Source organism: Eurytemora carolleeae, unplaced genomic scaffold, assembly GCF_000591075.1.
Source record: "Eurytemora carolleeae unplaced genomic scaffold, Eaff_2.0 scaffold176, whole genome shotgun sequence".
In the NCBI taxonomy this organism is placed as follows: domain Eukaryota; kingdom Metazoa; phylum Arthropoda; class Copepoda; order Calanoida; family Temoridae; genus Eurytemora; species Eurytemora carolleeae.
The window spans coordinates 267,673-277,388 of NW_019396091.1; positions in this window are offsets into that span (position 1 = coordinate 267,673).

The window sequence follows — 9,716 nt, forward strand, 5'->3', positions numbered from 1 at the left end:
TCATAAAAAATAAAAAAAATATTCTGAAATATTAACTATATACGAATGCGTCAAAATATTATCGATGATTATTGCTTGCAATATCTGAATGATTTGTTAGAAATTAAATTAATTAATTTACGATCCAAGCTGAATGTTGCAACTTTCTGAATTTGCATGGACGCTACGCTCTCCCGTATGAATCGTTTTTAACAATTTTCTCCTTATATACGCAACAGAATAAAGTAAGATTAGTAGCGCTTAAAAGCGCTTATTTTTCGCCGTAAGCCCCTTTCATTTTTCGCGAACACTCCCTTTAATGTTAACCCCCCTCCCCCGGTCCTCCTCCTCCAAACAGGAGAATGTTTAATGGTCTTAAAATAAAACCCCCAATAATTACCTATTTAATAGCTTACATTTACACATTTAAACATAATTGATTTTCTATTTTTGTAAAGAGAGGGAGAGAAAGAGACGGGGGGGGGGGGTAATTTTGAAGATCAAAATAATGATTTAATTCGATAGCTTTTGCTTGAGGAAATATTGTGAGAAAAGTAAAATTTCTGAGAGTGGTTTACAATATTGGACATGATGAACAAAAGTAATAAAGAATTTAGACCCCCCCCCCCTCGTTTAAAACCTTGGCAGAAAAGAATGACTTAAATCCATGAATAAACTTTTTTTTACATTTATTTTTGAATATTGGTTTTAACGATGTTTTACAAAATTGCATAAATAATCATATATTAGCACCGTCACCTTCTAGTTTTTTTATATCTAATTTTTCTTAAAATCTCCATTATATTGTTCTTGTTTTGCATCATTGACCATATGTTGGCTGATTTTGAAAAAGAAAGAATTTGTTGTTGTTGTAGTTGTTGTTGTTGTTGTTGTTGTTGTAGTTGTTGTTGTTGTTGTTGTTGCTGTTGTAGTTGTTGTAGTTGTTGTTGTTGTAGTTGTTGTTGTTGTTGTTGTTGTTGTTGTTGTTGTTGTTGTTGTTGTTGTTGTTGTTGTTGTTGTTGTTGTTGTTGTTGTTGTTGTTGTTGTTGTTGTTGTTGTTGTTGTTGTTGTTACCTCCTGTGAACCCATGAATTAAATAATGGATTACAAATTTTAAACATTAAAGGGTCGGGAGGGTCACACAGCTAGTAAATCACATGAAGCCAATCAGAAATAAATCTGCCTTGTCTTCATCAAATTTCAAGAAAAGGGACTGTTCCCAAAAATTGGACAATAATCTATCAATTTCTCTGCCAGGCAAACGGTGCAGAGTGCAGATATTTAGTTTTTAAATTGAATAATTATATGGAGCTCTTAAAAAATTTTCCCGCAAATATTATATCTATTTATTTATTTAAACCCCATTGAATAAATTGCTAAGACGACTTTTAACATTTTTTTTCGACGACTCCAAAGTTCTGGGTTAAACTGTAGAACTGTAGGATTACTGTGTCAGAGATAAATGGATGATATAATGATAGGAACCTGATGGAGTTTCAACAACTACCTTATTTACCTTATTGAAGAAAAATCATACAATAAAATGACGCATTTAAAACTAAAGAGCCTGTTCAGAGCGAATAAAGAATATATGAGTTATCAGTAAATTCTCAGAGAGAATAAATAATAACAGAAGTTTAACTAAAAATCCAATCTCCGAGAGAATAAAGACTAAGAGAGTTATCAATAAATAGCCCCGTCTCAGAGAGAATAAAAAATAACAGAATTATCATTAAAAATCCCATCTCAGAAAGAATATAGAAAAATTGAGTTATCAATAAATAGCCCTTTTCAGAGAGAATAAAAAATAACAGAATTATCCCTAAAAATCCCATCTGAGAGAGAATAAAGAATAATAGAGTTATCAATAAATAGTCCTTCTCAGAGAGAATAAAGAATAATAGAGTTATCAATAATTACCCCTACCTGAGGGAATATAGAATAATAGAGTTAACGATAAAAGTCTCATCTCATCAGAGTTTTTGATAAATTCATTCAGTTACCGCATACAAATACGAAAATTAATTTCTTTAACTTTCCGACGCTATTAGTAATAAAAACTTTAATCTATTGATTTAGATTTAGTATACTGAACATCATGAACACTGCAATTATGTTGTTAAGAATGAGAAGTTGATTTAAGAATCAGATATTAATCCTAGATAATTACTTTACTTTATAGCTTTTTATCCATCTATTCAGAAATCTTATCTGTTCATCTATTTATCATAAATTTTTATCTATTAATATCTCTGCATAAATCTTTTATCTATCAAATCATAAACCTTTTTATCATATTTATCTTATTTATCTATATCATCTATTAATTTTATATGTCTATTCATAAATCTATTTATCTATTGATCAAACTATTAATCATACTTCTCTATTAAATTAAAAATCTTTTATCTATTTGTTTATCTATTTATCAATATATTTATCTATTTTATATAGTTGAGTTCCAAGTTTCACAAAAGTGCTTGATACCGAATGTGGTCCAAGTATTCATACTGATGATTGCATAAAGCATGAAACATTTTGTTTGTGGTTAAAATCTTAGAAGAAGATATCTATCTATTTTTATATTCATCAATCTATTTATCTATCTATCTATTCATAAATCCTTTATCTACTTATTTATCTATTTAGCAATCTATTTATTTATCTATCTCTCTATTTATCAATGTCTCTCTCTCTCTTAATAAATATTTTATCTACGTGTATTTATCTATCTTTTTATCTATTTATCATATTTATCAGGATATGAGGTTAAAGCGTGAGATTATCATGTCATGCAAACGGTGCAGTTCATAAGATTCATTTTTATTACTATTTAGTAAAAAAATAATTTTAAACAAACGTGCACCACTAGAATCAGAGGTATTTTTGATAAGTTAAACCATATATATACAGCATAGAATATACTTCTTATTTTCAAGTTTTAAGAGGCACAACTAATTGAATTATTATTCTGGACAGATAATTCTAGCTTTGGATGTATAAACTATATACTTTCAAGGCCGGAATCATGAATAAGGAAACAGAAAGTAAAAATTCCGTACAGTCGTCTCTGTGGGTAATCATTTAGGATAAACATTTCAGTTTATTGAAAAGCGTCTAAAATACCATTATTATATTAAATTTGTGAGGGTAATAGATCCCCATACTTTGGAAACCTAATGTTAACAGTATTGAACTCTTAGTAATGTAAATAGGTTTTCTAAAAATAACATTTCACAAATAAATTGTTAATATTTTCCTCTGGATTAACTTTATATCTGGATTAATCTGCTTTTACCTCAATAACATTGTTGACAAAATCTTTAATCTTTTTAAGTATAAATTCATATCTCATTTTCATCATATCAAAACAAACTAGTTGACATCCATTCCCCTTAATTTTTTTTGGAAATCAAATTTTTTTTATTTGATCGGTCACCAGAACTTTTGAATGAGACTAGCTAATTTCAATCGGTTTAAATAAGTTTTCATCTCTCAACTCGCCCGATTTCTCCAGAGTTCAAATAGTTTGAACCGTTTTTATATCTTGACTTCAATTCTTAAGGTGTAAGCTCAAGGGGCTCGAACTCGTAATTAAAATACATTACAAGGCAGTGCTTTTAAAACCTTTAAAATTGAAGGAACTGGAACTTCTGAATTGACGAAACTTGTTTTAAAACTTAATTGATTTAATATGTTAAAAGCTCCTCCTCCCAACTCCGTTTTTCAAAACAATTCGGAGATTAAAAATAAGGGTTTTAAATGGCAGCATCGTCTGTCTGATCATATTAAGTTATTTCAAGTTTCAAATAAAGTGGACAGATATAAAAGCCAACAAGGTCTCGTGAACAATTCTTCAAATCATTTCTATGTACATTATATAACCGAAAGGTTTCGCAGACTTTCCTGAGCCCGCGATTTAAAAGCTTCGGCTCGAGTCTTAATTCCTTAAATGCAGCTTTAAGACCCAATCTTAGACCCAACTCTGACGACAGCTTGTGTCACGTGATTGACAGCTGCGAGATCTTAGGCTTGACTTAAGGAGTTAGGCCCAATAAAATAAAACCGACCTTGGTTGGTTTTAGTGAAGAATAAGGCTCAATGTTGGGACTTATTCTCATCAAAACCCTGAATGCACCAATTCCTACAATGAAAATCCGCCAAATACAACATTAAACCGGTTTTATGAACTAAATTCTGTTTAAAAATAGATGCAACTTAAATTCGAAAACCCGAGCCGTAAATAAGGCTCAACAACAGCTTAGACCCGAGTCGTATTTTCTTGAATTTTTTAAATCGCCGGCTCTGTTTTCCTTTGTAATTATAATATTTTATATTTTATAAATTGATAATTCATAAAGTGAGGTTCGACAAGTTTTTTTTTTGACCCGATCGGAATTAAGCCGTATTTTACGTTTGATTAATGAATACACCAAATCTGTTTAAATCTTAGAGATTAAACATTAATTTAAAAGTTTTTTTGTAGTTAAAACCAAAATAAAAAGGTATTAAATAAATCTTCAGTGCAGGAGTTATAAAATATAAAATATTTATTAATTTGTGAAAAAAAATCTAATGATATATTTCGTTTTCAAATATTAAATGGAAATACATGGTGACACTGACAGGTCAAAACTGATAAGTTCTGTCGTTTTTCAGTTTAGTTAGAACTATATCTGATATCTCTTATCTATATATAAAGTAGTAATCTCTGTTTGTTTGTATGTCCGATCAGAACTCAGGAACCCCTTAACTGATTTGCCTCAAATTTGTATTGGGAAAATGAGTGGGTCCACTTTTATAGCGAAAATTTAGTTTCCCGGTAAAAATCAACCAAATCCTGTTAAATGGCGGGAGACCCGTGAGTACCCTGGGCAACGGTGGGTTCCCAAGCCAGTATAATAGTAGTAATAGTAATAGTAATAGTAGTAGTAATCTTTGTTTGTTTGTGTGTGTGTCCGATCACAACTCAGGACCCTTGGACCGATTTTGATATGGAACTATGGAAAACCGCTTGGTTTAAAAATTGAATAGGTTAAAAATTGAATAGGTTAAAAATTGAATAGGTTGACTCTTGTAAAGAAAACTTTGCTTTAAGGCAAAACTGGGTTTATGCTAATACTCTCATAAGTCAACTCAGTCTAAACTGGGTTTATGCTAATACTCTCATAAGTCAACTCAGTCTAAACTGGGTTTATGCTAATACTCTCATAAGTCAACTCAGTCTAAACTCATCATTTTTTATGAAACGCTTTTTTAGTCTAAGCATAATATATCATAATTTTATTTTATTTTATGAATCTAATATTGCTCGTAGGAATATTATACAATGATAATAATAGATTATTGATCTATTGATTTTTAACACTTGTACATATTACACAGCATTATCATTTATTTTATGTAGATCTATACTATGTAAACTTTGAACTCAGAGAATGAGGAATTACAGAGTTATCGTTAGAAAATATAAGTAACACGTACGTGAATGCAAGTATGCATATTTGGAAACTGACCTTAGAGTAAACATCAATACTTTTCGTTTTCAACTCGTTTTTTTGGATTTAAACCGAATCCCTGTTATAATTACGTCTAACTTCAATCCCAGCTATTTCAATCTATATAAAAAAGACATTCGCATATATATATATATATATATATATATGTTGCCTATAGCCGGCCATACGGCTGGACTGATTGGGCTGAAATTTTTTGTGGACACTCAAGGGTGGCCAGGAGGTGTTATAGGCTAAAAAAATTTAAATTATTTTTTTTTCTACATATTTTTATTTATTTTTTATTTTTTTCCCACGGGCTAGTATCCCTTCAGCTAGTATCTAATATAAAAGGTCGGAAAACTCTTGATTAAAAATTATAAAAATACCTATTTTTAGGTTGAATATGGATTCCAAAAGTTTATTGCTATATATACTTTAAGTTTTTCGAACCCATATCGTACAGACGGAAAAAAGGAGTTTGCTTCATATATACGTACAAAGGCATATATTGAGAAGGCATATATATTAATATTTATATGTAGAATGTAGGTTAATTGAACATTAGTAATAGGAATTCTGATATAATTTATTGTCTCTCTATCTACATATTGTATATCCGTGAGGGGAAAGGTGTTATTCATAAAATAAACATGCTCTGTCTCTCTATATATCTACACCACCACGGCCGGCTTAGTAAGAGAACAGCTGATTATCGTCATAGCTCCGACCTGACTCAGATAGTCAAGTGTACACAGATTACAGAACATTACTCACCTCACCCAGACTATTCTATATCAGTTCTAACTAAGAAGCAGAAAACACCAGTAAGAATCAAACATGTCGTGGAAACAGGACGGAACAGATAAACTTTCAGTAAACGGAGCTAAAGTCCAGTATAATGGAGAAGGAGGATCAAAGGGAAATGCATTGTGGAGTGTGGGTGGGACCGGGTTCTGGGAGTTCAAGATCTCCGGTGTGAGCGGAACCTGGGTGGGAGTATCTGGAGAGAGTAGGTTTGCTCCGGGATATGGTATGAAAGGACTGTTCTACGGAGGACCTGGAAACCTGAGTGATGGAAACAGTCTAGTAACAGGACACTGGGGACCAGAGTTCGGAGACGGAGATGTTATTGGAATGAGGTTGGAGCAGGACGGAGATAAGGTAAATATCGCCTTCTCCAAGAACGGGGAAGGACTAGGAGTTGCATTTGATATCTCCGGGTGGAGCGGGGAGGAGCTGAAACCTGCTGTAAGTATGGATAAAGAAGGACAAGGTGTTGAAATATCTTCAGGAGTTCTCCCTAGCCTAGACTCACTCAAGGGTTCAGCAGGAGCAGGAAATAGTATTGAAGGAAACTGGGAGGGCAGGTTTAAACTACAGGTGGAGAAAACCGGAGATAAAACCTGGAGAGTTGGAGCGAAGGTTGGGAACTCAATGTCCTGCACTGTAACAGAGACTGATGGGAAGTTTACTCCAGGTCCTGTTATGAGTACCAAAATGATGCCTCCTCCACATCTTCTTCAGCTTGAACAGGAGGTTTCATCCATCCTAGAGAACCTGACAGGACTTAAGAGAGAGGGGGAGCATCTTGTCCTTGAAGGAGCAGGAAAAATAGAGGTCTGCAAGGTTGCTGCAGGAGCAGGAGCTGCTGATAAGGAGAGGATTAACTGGATGAAATAGATCCCTGAGAATAGCTGAACCTTAATCCGTCCTGATCCAGTCGTTAATTTTCATGTTAACATTTATTTTCTTATCTCTAAACCTCATTTATTCTGTTTACTTGTGATATTTGTTAATTGTTGACTAATCTTTGAAATATATTTACTTTGTTCACGTGTAATCTTAAATACTATTTATTATGATATCTATATGAGTAAAAGTATAGATCTAGCGTTTGATAATGTTTCTGAGATCCAGAAAACTGTAGAAAAGAAAGACGACATTAAAGCAATAATTTAGTGTACTTGATGTTGCAAATCAAATAGTTTCACTAGTTCATTTCTTCAAGAAAATCTTTTAATATTTTACTTTGAAATAAATATTACAATTTTACATCAATACAAATGACGACTTTCGATTTCAATTTATATTAAGCTGTTAGCTATAGATATCAGATACATATAAACATGAGAGTCAAGAAAAGCTGTCAATTAAAAAAGCTTCTCTTTGATTACTTGTAAACTTGTATTACGAAAAAAGTGTGTTAGCAATCAAACCCTTAATAAAAGTAGCCTTAATTATGTTGATATATTCGCATTAGACTCTAATATTTTTTAATATTTTTTATTCTATTTGGTATCAAATAACTTAACAAAATATGGAAGCTGACATTTTAAACTATTCACCAACTGTAATTTTTCGTCGGACATATTAAATTACATTTTCAAGACATTACAGTATTCTAAAACAACACTTTACATCCAAAAATTGCAAGGTTTCTTATTCGTACGAAGAGACAGGAGATAATCCAAAAGACGCACAGTTAGAACAATTTCACAAAAGTTTTAAGAGTTTGACGAGTGTTACAGGGTTACCCGCAAAGAATGAGACTTCAGATACGGTCTATTTCCTGGCTCATAGTTTCCTGCATTTTGTTTCTCTCTTTGCTTGATTATTGAATAAGCTATCTATTGAAATCTAGACAGTGGAGGGTAGAAGACTTAATTTAACATTAGAATTGTCATATTTTAGAATTTTAAGTCGTCTTTACAGTTTAAGATATTTTATCTTCTCCAAAGATTCACAACATTAGTAGTGGGGGGGGGGGGGAGGAGGACTCAATGTACCCTTTTAATAAGTGGCAGTATTTTCAACAATCTCTGTTAAAAGGTCGCACTTCATCGGACCTCACTAATGAGGACGTACACATGGATATATAATAGAATAAATGATGAGACTCTAATGACAACCTGAAACTCTTCGAACGATCTAAAATTCTATGTAGTTTTTTTTGTGCCTCAAATATAAACTTTTAATGGCATATTGGACAACTATAGGCAATCAAATATGAAGTTCAAAGTAAAAAAAGTGTTAAAACCCGTCTCTGAGGTTTCATACTTTGTGGGGAACCCTGTACATTGATCGAAGCTTTACTTCATATAAAAATATGATAAATTGTCTGTAAAGATAATGATACAGGGTTTACCACAAAGAATAAGACTATAAAGACGATCTGAAATCCTTCATATGTGATGATCCAGAGTTAAATAAAGTTTTTAATGTTTTGACAAAGTTGCAAGGAATCATGGTTTTAAGAAAACAAACATTATTAATTTGGTAAAGTCGTCGCTGAAGTCTCCTATGGGTTAACTAACAAAGGAGCTTGAGATAGAAAGCTAGCTTTCTAATTTCCATTGCAGAAGGAGATAGTATGCGGTCAACATACAACATACAACTTTCAAGTTTATTTTCAGATTCTATTTTCAGTTTATAAACCTAAGTGAAGTTAGGGTGGAGAGGGTTACGACATAAATCCCACATATTTTATTCCGAACCTTTGTAGTGACCGATAAGGGTTTTCTTGTTTGTCCCACATATTAGGTTCTGCATCCCTCAAATCCCCCCCGACGCATTTTATGGGAATATCAAAAATTTTTACAATTCTATTTTTTTTATTTCTTGTAGTGTAATATGTAGATAATTAGAATAATAAGTCTAGATTTGAATAAATAATAATAAAAAAAATAAAAATTCAAAAATCAAAAATTGATGAGTAAATATTGCGAGGTTCGTAACTTTACAATCCTGCAGTTCGGAATAGATTTTCTCCGTTCAAACATCTTTGACGAGATCATAACTATGAAAATTTATAAATTTGAACGAATAATATACAATTATTTATTTTTATTTTCTCATCCTTCAAGTTTATGTTTACAGATTCGATCTTAACACTCCTTTAAAGCATATGATTCATATTCCTGCCATTGAAAAGACTTGAAAAGACATTGACACATATTTTCAAACCCCAAAAAAAGCAAAAACTAGAAAATACTCAATTCACTGAATTCTGCAGGCTTAAAAAAAGGCCCAGAATTAATTGACAGGCGACTTTGCATAAATATCTCAGGCAATTTAAAATGCTTAAAAAGGCAGACCACATTTTGGAAATGCCAGGACCAGGGTTATTTTGTGATCAATCGTTTCATCATACATTCATTATTGTAAAATTAGATTAGTCATCTGATTAACTGTAAATTAATTCCGAGTCTTTCTGATTATAACTAAATAAAATGGATAAAA